This window comes from Panulirus ornatus, chromosome 54, assembly GCF_036320965.1.
Source record: "Panulirus ornatus isolate Po-2019 chromosome 54, ASM3632096v1, whole genome shotgun sequence".
Classification (NCBI taxonomy): Eukaryota; Metazoa; Arthropoda; class Malacostraca; order Decapoda; family Palinuridae; genus Panulirus; species Panulirus ornatus.
This window is the reverse complement of record NC_092277.1, coordinates 7,669,431-7,683,047: the sequence shown is the minus strand read 5'-3', so window position 1 is coordinate 7,683,047 and position 13,617 is coordinate 7,669,431. Positions and strand designations below refer to the sequence as shown.

The window sequence follows — 13,617 nt, the reverse complement described above, 5'->3', positions numbered from 1 at the left end:
TTTTACTTTAGTTAACCCAAAAAAACATACATTTGAATGCTTCTTAAAATCGTGAAATTTGTGATATAGAAACATTATTTATACATGAAATGTGTTAATTCTGTTTCGTAATTTTGTAATGTACAAGATGATAATGATTGTATGTGAATAATTAGTTGTAATGGAGCGTTATTGTATGAAAGTTTGGAAGTATGTCGACCAACAGATGGGCATCCGTTCTCTCTGGATGGTAAATGTACACAATGCTACGGCTGTTGCCATCCAACTATTGCTAGAATACATTAAGGCATGAAGGCAATAGTCTACAAATGTCACTAAATTGTAAGTTGAATCATTACAAACACACACTGGACTAAGAAGACAAACCCTTCTTTTGTGATCTACATGTCTACTAAAGCACTAAATAAGGATTCCTTGTGTGCATGAGGCTACGGATCAAGTTCGGTGTGCTCTAACAGGGAAGCCAGATGTGTTCATGTCACAAAGTCTTTTTGTAATTTAGAGAAATACAGTCATTACACTAATTATGAAATCAATATCTGTAAGGCTTTAGTGTTTGCCACTAGCTCAAAACCAGTGGAACCTAATTGCCCTAAAACATTTATAAGACCTATTAACACCTTAAAAAAAGACCAGGATATACATATTACTAAAGCAGATTATATATATATATATATATATATATATATATATATATATATATATATATATATATATATATATATATAGGGGAGTGGGGGAGGAATGGGATGTATTTAGGGAATCAGTGATGGATTGCGCAAAAGATGCTTGTGGCATGAGAAGAGTGGGAGGTGGGCTGTTTAGAAAGGGTAGTGAGTGGTGGGATGAAGAAGTAAGAGTATTAGTGAAAGAGAAGAGAGAGGCATTTGGACGATTTTTGCAGGGAAAAAATGCAATTGAGTGGGAGAAGTATAAAAGAAAGAGACAGGAGGTCAAGAGAAAGGTGCAAGAGGTGAAAAAAAGGGCAAATGAGAGTTGGGGTGAGAGACTATCAGTAAATTTTAGGGAGAATAAAAAGATGTTCTGGAAGGAGGTAAATAGGGTGCGTAAGACAAGGGAGCAAATGGGAACTTCAGTGAAGGGCGTAAATGGGGAGGTGATAACAAGTAGTGGTGATGTGAGAAGGAGATGGAATGAGTATTTTGAAGGTTTGTTGAATGTGTCTGATGACAGAGTGGCAGATATAGGGTGTTTTGGTCGAGGTGGTGTGCAAAGTGAGAGGGTTAGGGAAAATGATTTGGTAAACAGAGAAGAGGTAGTAAAAGCTTTGCGGAAGATGAAAGCCGGCAAGGCAGCAGGTTTGGATGGTATTGCAGTGGAATTTATTAAAAAAGGGGGTGACTGTATTGTTGACTGGTTGGTAAGGTTATTTAATGTATGTATGACTCATGGTGAGGTGCCTGAGGATTGGCGGAATGCGTGCATAGTGCCATTGTACAAAGGCAAAGGGGATAAGAGTGAGTGCTCAAATTACAGAGGTATAAGTTTGTTGAGTATTCCTGGTAAATTATATGGGAGGGTATTGATTGAGAGGGTGAAGGCATGTACAGAGCATCAGATTGGGGAAGAGCAGTGCGGTTTCAGAAGTGGTAGAGGATGTGTGGATCAGGTGTTTGCTTTGAAGAATGTATGTGAGAAATACTTAGAAAAGCAAATGGATTTGTATGTAGCATTTATGGATCTGGAGAAGGCATATGATAGAGTTGATAGAGATGCTCTGTGGAAGGTATTAAGAATATATGGTGTGGGAGGCAAGTTGTTAGAAGCAGTGAAAAGTTTTTATCGAGGATGTAAGGCATGTGTACGTGTAGGAAGAGAGGAAAGTGATTGGTTCTCAGTGAATGTAGGTTTGCGGCAGGGGTGTGTGATGTCTCCATGGTTGTTTAATTTGTTTATGGATGGGGTTGTTAGGGAGGTAAATGCAAGAGTCCTGGAAAGAGGGGCAAGTATGAAGTCTGTTGGGGATGAGAGAGCTTGGGAAGTGAGTCAGTTGTTGTTCGCTGATGATACAGCGCTGGTGGCTGATTCATGTGAGAAACTGCAGAAGCTGGTGACTGAGTTTGGTAAAGTGTGTGGAAGAAGAAAGTTAAGAGTAAATGTGAATAAGAGCAAGGTTATTAGGTACAGTAGGGTTGAGGGTCAAGTCAATTGGGAGGTGAGTTTGAATGGAGAAAAACTGGAGGAAGTGAAGTGTTTTAGATATCTGGGAGTGGATCTGTCAGCGGATGGAACCATGGAAGCGGAAGTGGATCATAGGGTGGGGGAGGGGGCGAAAATTTTGGGAGCCTTGAAAAATGTGTGGAAGTCGAGAACAGTATCTCGGAAAGCAAAAATGGGTATGTTTGAAGGAATAGTGGTTCCAACAATGTTGTATGGTTGCGAGGCGTGGGCTATGGATAGAGTTGTGCGCAGGAGGATGGATGTGCTGGAAATGAGATGTTTGAGGACAATGTGTGGTGTGAGGTGGTTTGATCGAGTAAGTAACGTAAGGGTAAGAGAGATGTGTGGAAATAAAAAGAGCGTGGTTGAGAGAGCAGAAGAGGGTGTTTTGAAATGGTTTGGTCACATGGAGAGAATGAGTGAGGAAAGATTGACCAAGAGGATATATGTGTCGGAGGTGGAGGGAACGAGGAGAAGAGGGAGACCAAATTGGAGGTGGAAAGATGGAGTGAAAAAGATTTTGTGTGATCGGGGCCTGAACATGCAGGAGGGTGTAAGGAGGGCAAGGAATAGAGTGAATTGGAGCGATGTGGTATACAGGGGTTGACGTGCTGTCAGTGGAGTGAATCAAGGCATGTGAAGCGTCTGGGGTAAACCATGGAAAGCTGTGTAGGTATGTATATTTGCGTGTGTGGACGTGTGTATGTACATGTGTATGGGGGGGGGGGGTTGGGCCATTTCTTTCGTCTGTTTCCTTGCGCTACCTCGCAAACGCGGGAGACAGCGACAAAGTATAAAAAAAAAAAAAAAAAAAAATATATATATATATATATATATATATATATATATATATATATATATATATATATATATTCGCACAACTGTCCATGCAATAGGACACATCCATTTGGTCCTGGAATGGGTTCAGTTTGGTAATATAAATAGAACTTCCAAATTTCACATTAAATGTTACGATGGCCGACTTGTTTAAGGCGCTGCGTTCAGGTCGCAGTCCAACCTTTCGGGCGTCGGTCCGAATTCCACTCCTGACATTTTGATTTATTTATTTTTTCTATAAAATATGACACCCAGACACAACAACCACCATAAAACATGAGTAATGAAATGAAACGTTTGTTAACACTTTAAATATTACTACCTTAAATCAGCTTTTGACTGAACTTTCTTTTTGATACACGAGGAAAATATGTTTTGTATATATATATATATATATATATATATATATATATATATATATATATATATATATATATAACAGATTGGGGTGTCTAAATGTGTGTGCATGTAACCAAGATGAGAAAAAAGGAGAGATAGATAGTATGTTTCAGGAAAGGAACCTGGATGTTTTGGCTCTGAGTGAAACGAAGCTCAAGGGTAAAGGGGAAGAGTGGTTTGAGAATGTCTTGGGAGTTACTAAAGTCAAGGGTTAGTGAGAGGACAAGAGCAAGGGAAGGAGTAGCACTATACCTGAAACAGGAGTGGTGTGAGTATGTGATAGAGCGTAAGAAAGTAAACTCTAGATTGATATGGGTAAACCTGAAAGTGGATGGAGAGAGATGGGTGATTATTGGTGCATATGCAACTGGGCATGAAAAGAAAGATCATGAGAGGCAAGTGTTTTGGGAGCAGCTGAGTGAGTGTGTTAGAAGTTTGGATGCACAAGACCGGGTTATAGTGATGGATGATTTGAATGCAAACGTGAGTAATGTGGCAGTTGAGGGAATTATTGGTGCACATGGGGTTTCAGTGTTGTAAATGGAATTGGTGAAGAGCTTGTAGATGTTTGTGCTGAAAAAGTACTAGTGATTGGGAATACCTGGTTTAAAAAGAGATATACTTAAGTATACATATGTAAGTAGGAGAGATGGCCAGAAAGCGTTATTGGATTACGTGTTAATTGATAGGCGCGTGAAAGGGACTTTTGGATGTTAATGTGCTGAGAGGTGCAACTGGAAAGATGTCTGATCATTATTTTATGGAGGCAAAGGTGAAGATTTGTAGAGGTTTTCGGAAAAGAAGAGAGAATGTTAGGGAGAAGAAAGTGGTGAGAATAAGTGAGCTTGGGAAGGAGACTTGTGTGAGGAAGGACCAGGAGAGACTGAGTACAGAATGGAAAAAGGTGAGAGCAAAAGATGTAAGGGGAGTGGGGGAGGAATGGGATGTATTTAGGGAAGCAGTGATGGCTTGCGCAAAAGATGCTTGTGGAATTAGAAGCGTGGGAGGAGGGCAGATTGGAAAAGGTAGTGAGTGGTGGGATGAAGATGTAAGATTATTAGTGAAAGAGAAGAGAGGTATTGGACGATTTTTGCAGGTAAACAATGCAAATGACTGGGAGATGTATAAAAGCAAGAGCAGGAGGTCAAGAGAAAGGTGCAAGAGGTGAAAAAAAGGGGCAAATGCGAGTTGGGGTGAGAGATTATCATTAAATTCTAGAGAAATAAAAAGAGGTAATTAAAGTGCATAAGACAAGAAAACCAATGGGAACATAGGTGAAGGAGGCTAATGGGGAGGTAATAACAAGTAGTGGTGAGGTGAGGAGATTGAGAGAGTATTTTGAAGGTTTGTTAAATGTGTTTTTGTCGAGCTGGTGTGCAAAGTGAGAGGGTTAGGGAGAATGGTTTGGTAAACATAGAGGAGGTAGTAAAAGCTTTGTGGAAGATGAAAGCCAGCAAAGCAGCGATTTTGGATGGTATTGCAGTGGAATTTATTAGAAAAGAGGTGAGTGTGTTGTTGACTGGTTGGTAAGGATATTTAAAGTATGTATGACTCATAGTGAAGTGCCTGAGGACTGGCAGAAGGCTTGCATAGTGCCATTGTACAAAGGCAAAGGGGAAAAGAGTGAGTGCTCAAATTACATAGGTATCTCTGTAAAAGTTTGTTGAGTATTCCTGGGAAATTATATGGGAGGGTATTGATTGATAGGGCGAAGGCATGTACAGAGAATCAGATTGGGGAAGAGCAGTATGGTTTCAGAAGTGGTAGAGGATGTGTGGATCAGGTGTTTGCTTTGAAGAATGTATGTGAGAAGTACTTAAAAATACAAATTGATTTGTATGTAGCATTTATGGATCTGGAGAAGGCATATGATAGAGATGATAAAGATGCTCTGTGGAAGGTATTAAGAATATATGGTGTGGGAGGCCAGTTGTTAGAAGCAGTGAAAAGTTTTTATCAACGATGTAAGGCATGTGTAGGAGTATGAAGAGAGGAAAGTGACTGGTTCTCAGTGAATGTTGGTTTCCGGAAAGGGTACGTGGTCTCAATGGTTGTTTAATTTGTTTATGGATGGCATTGTTAGGGGGTGACTGCAAGAGTTTTGGAAAGTGGGGCAAGTATGCAGTCTGTTGTGGATGAGAGAGCTTGGGAAGTGAGTCAGTTGTTGTTCGCTGATGGTACAGCGCTGGTGGCTGATTCATGTGAGAAACTGCAGAAGCTGGTGACTGAGTTTGGTAAAGTGTGTGAAAGAAGAAAGTTAAGAGTAAATGTGAATAAGAGCAAGGTTATTAGGTACAGTAGGGTTGAGAGACAAGTCAATTGGGAGGTAAGTTTGAATAGAGAAAAACTGGAGGAAGTGAAGTGTTTTAGATATCTGGTAGTGGATTTGGCAGCGGATGGAACCATGGAAGCGGATGTGAATCATAGGGTGGGGGAGGGGGCGGAAGTTCTGGGAGCCTTGAAAAATGTGTGGAGGTCGAGAACATTATCTTGGAAAGGAAAAATGGCTATGTTTGAAGGGATAGTGGTTCCAACAATTTTATTTGGTTACCATGTTTGGGCTATAAAGAGAGTTATGTAGAGGAGGGTGGATGTGCTGGAAATGAGATGTTTGAGGACAATATGTGGGGTGCGGTGGTTTGATCGAGTAAGTAATGAAAGGGCAAGAGAGATGGGTGGTAATAAAAAGAGTGTGGTTGAAAGAGCAGAAGAGGGTGTTTTGAAATGGTTCGGTCACATGGAGAGAATGAGTGAGGAAAGATTGACAAAGAGGATATATGTGTCAGAGGTGGAAGGAACGAGGAGAAGTGGGAGACCAAATTGGAGGTGGAAAGATGGAGTGAAAAAGATTTTGAGTGATCGGGGCCTGAACATGCAGGAGATTGAAAGGCATCCAAGGAACAGAGTGAATTGGAATGATGTGGTATACCAGGGTCAACGTGCTGTCAATGGATTGAACCAGGGCATGTGAAGTGTCTAAGGTAAGCCATGGAAAATTCAGTGGACCCTGGATATGGAAAGGGAGCTGTGGTTTCTATGCATTATACATGCATTATACATTTCTATGCATTATATGTACATGTGTTTATATGTATATGTCTGTGTGTGTGTATATATATATGTATACGTTGAGATGTTTTATTATTATTTTGCTTTGTCGCTGTCTCCCGCGTTAGTGAGGTAGCGCAAGGGAACAGACGAAAGAACGGCCTAACCCACCCACATACACATGTATATACAGACACGTCCACACACACAGAAATATACATGCCTATACATTTCAATGTATACATATATACACACACACAGACATATACATATATACACATGTAGATAATTCATACTGTCTGCCTTTATTCATTCCAATCGCCACCTCGCAACACATGGAATAATAACCCTCTCCCCTCTAGGAAAAGACAACAAAGGCCCCATTAGTTCACACTCACTCTCTAGCTGAGTGTGATGTACAGGTATTTTTATGTGCTGTGTGTGGACATGTATGTATATACATGTGTATGAGGGTGGGTTGGGCCATTCTTTCGTCTGTTTCCTTGCGCTACCTCGCTAAAGCAGGAGACAGCAACAAAGTATAATGAATACATAAATAAATCTTATCTATTTCCTTTGTAACACTAATCATCTTTTGTACTTTTATATCAGTCGCATCATTCATTCAAAAAATGCAATTGCTAGCAAAGAAAAAATATCACCATTTGAATGTGGATTTGATCCTAAAGGATCAGCACGCATTCCATCTTCTTTAGAGTTCTTCCTGATCTCTGCTATTTTTTCAATTTTTGATGCAGAAATTACACTATTACTACCATTAGTATGCAATATAAACCTATCAAATTTAATCTCATGATCTTCCATGGGACTTATTTTCTTTTAAATCTTTTATTGGAACTATATGTCGAATGGCATTCCGGTGCCCTTGAATGATATTAATGGGGTTATAGTCAACGATGATATGTAACTTGCACTCACAAAGTGTTATATTTAACTAACCTCACTTCAATTAGAAAGCAAAAATTTGTTCTTAGGTTCAATCTAAGCTTTGGTTTAATTAACCTCTAATTAAATTTTGGGAAAGCCAAAAAGAGGCTTATCACAGTTAATGATTTCAATGAAATTTCATTTTCCTACCAATGAAGCATTTGTGGAATGAAAAAGGCTTCTAACTCATTTTCAAAGTGTTTCAATTCTGATTATACATCTTTTTCATTGTGTAACTTTTAACACATTACATTCCTAATGTAAAGATGAAGATCAATCTCTCAAAAAATATATTCTTATACCCACAGGTAAACTAAACCTCATTTGCAGCTTCAATGCAATATTCTAAAAATTAAATCATATGAGTAATAAAGCATGATTAAAGCAATATTAACTCAAAAATTTTTTTTCATAAAAACTTTAATTTGTCTTATCCTATGTTATTTCCATAAAACTAGAGCCTCTTATTAAGACATTATGACCTCCCTGTCCACCTAAATAATCTAATCAAACCCCATCAAACTTTTTTTTTTACTTAGCACCAACTTTTAATGTCAATCTGATAAATGAAGTAAAAATCACAAATCTACAAAACTAGAAATGGAAGAAAGATCAATTGACTTCAAATTATCTATTCATATTCATATTATACTTTGTCGCTGTTGCCTGCGTTTGCGAGGCAGCGATAGGAAACAAATGAAGAATGGCCATAGCCACCCACATACACATGTATATACATAAACGTCCACACACGCACATATACATACCTACACTTTTCAACATATACATACATATACATACACAGACATATACATATATACACATGTACATAATTCATACCTGCTGTCTTTATTCATTCCTGTTGCCACCCCACCACACATGACATGACAGCCCCCTACCCCCACATAAGTGCCAGGTAGAGCTAGAAAAAGAATACAGAGGCCACATTCGTTCACAGTCAGTCTCTAGCTGTCATGTATAATGCACCAAAACCACATTTCCCTTTCCATATCCAGGCCACACAATACCCCAGACACTTCACATGCCCTGGTTCAATGAACTGACAGCACGTCGACCCCGGTATACCACATCATTCCAATTCACTATTCCTTGCATGCCTTTCACCATCCTGCATGTTCAGGTCCTCGATTGCTCAAAATCTTTCTCACTCCATCCTTCCACCTCCAATTTGGTCTCCCACTTCTCATCGTTCCCTCCACCTCTGACACATATATCCTCTTTGTCAACTTTTCCTCACTCATTTTCTCCATGTGACCAAACCATTTCAATACAACCTCTTCTGCTCACTCAACCACATTCTTTTTAATACCAAACATCTCTCTTACCATTTCATTACTTACTCGATCAAACCACCTCACACCACCTATTGTCCTCAAACATCTCATTTCCAACATATCCACCCTCTTCCACATAACCTTACCTGTAGCCCACGCCTTGCAACCAAATAACATTGTTGGAACGACTATTCCTTCAATCATACCCATTTCTGCTTTCTGAGATAATGTTCTCGCCTTCCACACATGCTTGAACGCTCCCAGAACATTCACCCCCTCCCTATCCCTGTGACTCACTTCCACTTCCATCCGCTGCCAAATCCACTCCCAGATATCTAAAACACTTCACTTCCCCAGTTTTTCTCCATTCAAACTTACCTCCCAATTCACTTGTCTCTCAAACCTACTGCACCTAATTACCTTGCTCTTATTCACATTTACTCTCAGCTTTCTTCTTTCACATACATTACCAAACTCAGTCACCAGCTGCTACACTTCCTCACCCTAGTCAGCCACCAATGCTATATCATCAGCGAACAACAACTGACTCACTTCCCAAGCCCTCTCATCCACAACAGACTGCATTCTTGCCCCTCTCTCCAAAACTCTTGCATTCACCTCCCGAACAACCCCACACATAAACAAATTAAACAACCATGGAGACATCGTGCATCCCTGCTGCAAACCGACATTCACTGGGAACCACTCACTTTCCTTTCTTCTTACTCATACACATGCCTTACATCCTCGATAAAAACTTTTCACTGCTTCTATCAACTTGCCTCCCACACCATAAACTCTTAATAACTTCTACGGAGCATCTCTATCAACTACCATATGCCTTCAAACTATAATTTATATTCATAAAACTGAATACATATCCCAAGATCCCCCCAAAATTTCTTACTGCTAAAGCTAAAATTTCCAAGAAAATAAACAAATTATATATCTCTCTGAGAATAACAATCATGATAAAACTGATCTTATTACTACAGCCCCTACTCTCAATTCCAATCTAGGACTTGTTATAGTTGTAGTAAAATCTCCGATTGACATAAAAGAACTAATATTTGGTTCACCTCTAATAGTATAAAATACAAGACAATAAGTATGACATACAGTTAAACCAGTTGTTGAAACACACAACAGAAAGTCAACCATATTGATATAATTATTTATTATACTTTGTCGCTGTCTCCCGCATTAGCGAGGTAGCGCACGGAAACTTATGAAAGAATGGCCCAACCCACCCACATACACATGTATATACATACACATCCACATCACTCCATCTGCTCACATCACCACTACTTGTTATCACCTCCTCATTAGCCCCCTTCTCTGAAGTTCCCATTTGCTCCCTTGTCTTACGCACTTTATTTACCTCCTTCCAAAACATCTTTTTATTCTCCCGAAAATTTAACGATACTCTCTCATCCCAACTCTCATTTGCCCTCTTTTTCACCTCTTGCACCTTTCTCTTGACCCCCTGCCTCTTTCTTTTATACATTTCCCACTCATTTGCATTTTTTCCCTGCAAAAATTGTCTAAATGCCTCTCTCTTCTCTTTCACTGGTAATCTTACATCTTCATCCCACCACCCACTACCCTTTCTATTCAACCCACCTCCCATGCTTCTCATGCCACAAGCATCTTTTGCGCAAGCCATCACTGCTTCCCTAAATACATCCCATTCCTCCCCCACTCCCCTTACCTCCTTTGTTCTCACCTTTTTCCATTCTCTACTCTGTCTCTCCTGGTACTTCCTTACACAAGTCTCCTTCCGAAGCTCACTTACTCTCACCACTCTCTTCACCCCAATATTCTCTTCTTTTTTCTGAAAACCCCTACAAATCTTCACCTTCGCCTCCACAAGATAATGATCAGACATCCCTCCAGTTGCACCTCTCAGCACATTAACATCCAAAAGTCTCTCTTTCGCACGCCTATCAATTAACACATAATCCAATAATGCTCTCTGGCCATCTCTCCTACTTACATACGTATACTTATGTATATCTTGCTTTTTAAACCAGGTATTCCCAATCACCAGTCCTTTTTCAGCACATAAATCTACAAGCTCTTCACCATTTCCATTTACAACACTGAACACCCCATGTATACCAATTATTCCCTCAACTGCCACATTACTCACTTTTGCATTCAAATCACCCATCACTGCAACCCGGTCTTGTGCATCAAAATCACTAACACACTCACTCAACTGCTCCCAAAACACTTGCCTCTCATGATCTTTCTTCTCGTGCAAAGGTGCATATGCACCAATAATCACCCATCTCTCTCCATCAACTTTCAGTTTTACCCATATCAATCCAGAATTTACTTTCTTACAATCTATCACATACTCCCACAACTCCTGTTTCAGGAGTAGTGCTACTCCTTTCCTTGCTCTTGTCCTCTCACTAACCCCTGACTTTAATCCCAAGACATTCCCAAACCACTCTTCCCCTTTACCCTTGAGCTTCGTTTCAGTCAGAGACAAAACATCCAGGTTCCTTTCCTGAAACATACTACCTATCTCTCCTTTTTTCTCATGTTGGTTACATCCACACACACATTTAGACACCCCAATCTGAGCCTTCGAGGAGGATGAGCACTCCTCGCGTGACTCCTTCTGTTTCACCTATTAGAAAGTTAAAATACAAGGAGGGGAGGGTTTCTCGCCCCCCACTCCCGTCCTCTTTAGTCGCCTTCTACGACACGTGAGGAATGCGTGGGAAGTATTCTTTCTCCCCTATTCATTCCCATCGCCACCCCGCCACACATGAAATGAAAATCCCCTCCCCCAGCATGTGCGCACGGCAGTGCTAGGAAAAGACAACAAAGACTACATTCATTCACACTCAGTCTCTAGCTGTCATGTATAAAGCCCCGAAACCACAGCTTCCTTTGCACATCAAGGCCTCACAGAACTTTCCATGGTTTACCCCAGGCACATCATATGCCCTGGTTCATTCCACTGACAGCACGTCGACCACGGTATACCACATCATTCCAATTCACTCTATTCCTTGCACGCCTTTCACCCACCTGCATGTTCAGGCCCTGATCACTCAAAATCTTTTTCACTCCATCTTTCCACCTCCAATTTGGTCTCCCACTTCTCCTCATTCCCTCCACCTCTGACACATATATCCTCTTGGTCAATCTTTCCTCACTCATTCTCTCCACGTGACCAAACCATTTCAAAACACCCTCTTCTGCTCTCTCAACCACACTCTTTTTATTACCAAACATCTCTCTTACCCTATTATTACTTACTCGATCAAACCACCTCACACCACATATTGACCTCAAACATCTCATTTCCAGCACATCCACCCTCCTCTGCACAACTCAATCTGTAGGCCACACCCCACAACCATATAACATTCTTGGAACCACTATTCCTTCAAATATACCCATCTTCGCTTTCCAAGATAACGTTCTCGACTTCCACACATTCTTCAATGCTCACAGACCTTTCGCCCCCTCCCCCACCCTATGATTCACTTCCGCTTCCATGGTTCCATCTGCTGCCAAATCCACTCCCAGATATCTAAAACACTTCACTTCCTCCAGTTTTTCTCCATTCAAACTTACCTCCCAATTGATTTATCCCTCAACACTACTGTACCTAATAACCTTGCTCTTATTCACATTTACTCTTAACTTTCTTCTTTCACAAACTTAACCAAACTCAATCACCAGCTTCTGCAGTTTCTCACACAAATCAGCCACCAGCTCTGTACCATCAGTGAACATCAACTGACTCACTTCACAAGCTCTCTCCTCCACAACAGACTGCATACTTATCCCACTTTCTAAAACTCTTGCATTTACCTCCCTAACAACCTCATCCATAAACAAATTAAACAACCACGGAGACATCACGCACCCCTGCCGCAAACCAACATTCACTGAGAACCAATCACTTTCCTCTCTATCTACATATAAACATGCCTTACAACCTTGATAAAAACTTTTCACGGCTTCTAACAACTTGCCTCCCACATCATATAATCTTAATACCCCCACAGAGCATTTCTATCAACTCTGTCATATGCCTTCTCCAGATCCATAAATGCTATATACAAATCCATTTGCTTTTGTAAGTATTTCTCACATACATTCTTCAAAGTAAACACCTGATCCACACATCCTCTACCACTTCGGAAACAACACTGCTCTTCCCCAATCTGATGCTCTGTACATGCCTTCACCCTCTCAATTAATACCCTCCCATATAATTTCCAACAATACTCAACAAACTTGTACCTCTGTAATTTCATCATTCACTCTTATCCCCTTCGTCTTTGTACAATGGCACTATGCAAGCATTCCGCCAATCCTCAGGCACCTCACCATGAGTCATATATACATTACATAACCTTAACAACCAATCAACAACACAGTCACCACCTTTTTTAATAAATTCCACTGCAACACCATCCAAACCCGTTGCCTTGCCGGCTTTCATCTTCCGCAAAACTTGTACTACCTCTTCTTTGTTTACCAAGTCATTCTCCTTAACCCTCCCACTTTGCACACCACCTCGACCAAAACACCCTATATCTGCCACTCTATCATCAAACACATTCAACAAACCTTCAAAATACTCACTCCATCTCCTCACATCACCACTACTTGTTATCACCTCCCCATTAGCCCCCTTCACTGATGTTCCCATTTGTTCCCTTGTCTTACATATTTTATTTACCTCCTTCCAAAACATTTTTTTCTTATATGCTTTGACACTGTCTCCCACATTAGCAAGGTAGTGTAAGGAAACTGATGAAACAATGGCCCAACCCAACCAAATACACATGTATATACTTAGACGTCCACAACCGCACATATACATACCTATACATCTCAACGTACACATACATAAACACACACAGATATG

At 40.4% G+C, this 13,617-nt stretch overlaps 1 long non-coding RNA gene and 1 pseudogene across 1 annotated transcript in view; one reads left to right on the top strand and one right to left on the bottom strand.

Moving 5' to 3' along the window:
- Window positions 1-13,617, bottom strand: part of LOC139765312 (uncharacterized) — an 82,486-nt gene that overhangs the window by 45,638 nt on the left and 23,231 nt on the right. The window lies entirely within an intron of this gene.
- Window positions 3,156-13,617, top strand: part of LOC139765318 (NADH-ubiquinone oxidoreductase chain 4-like) — a 13,768-nt pseudogene continuing 3,306 nt past the window's right edge.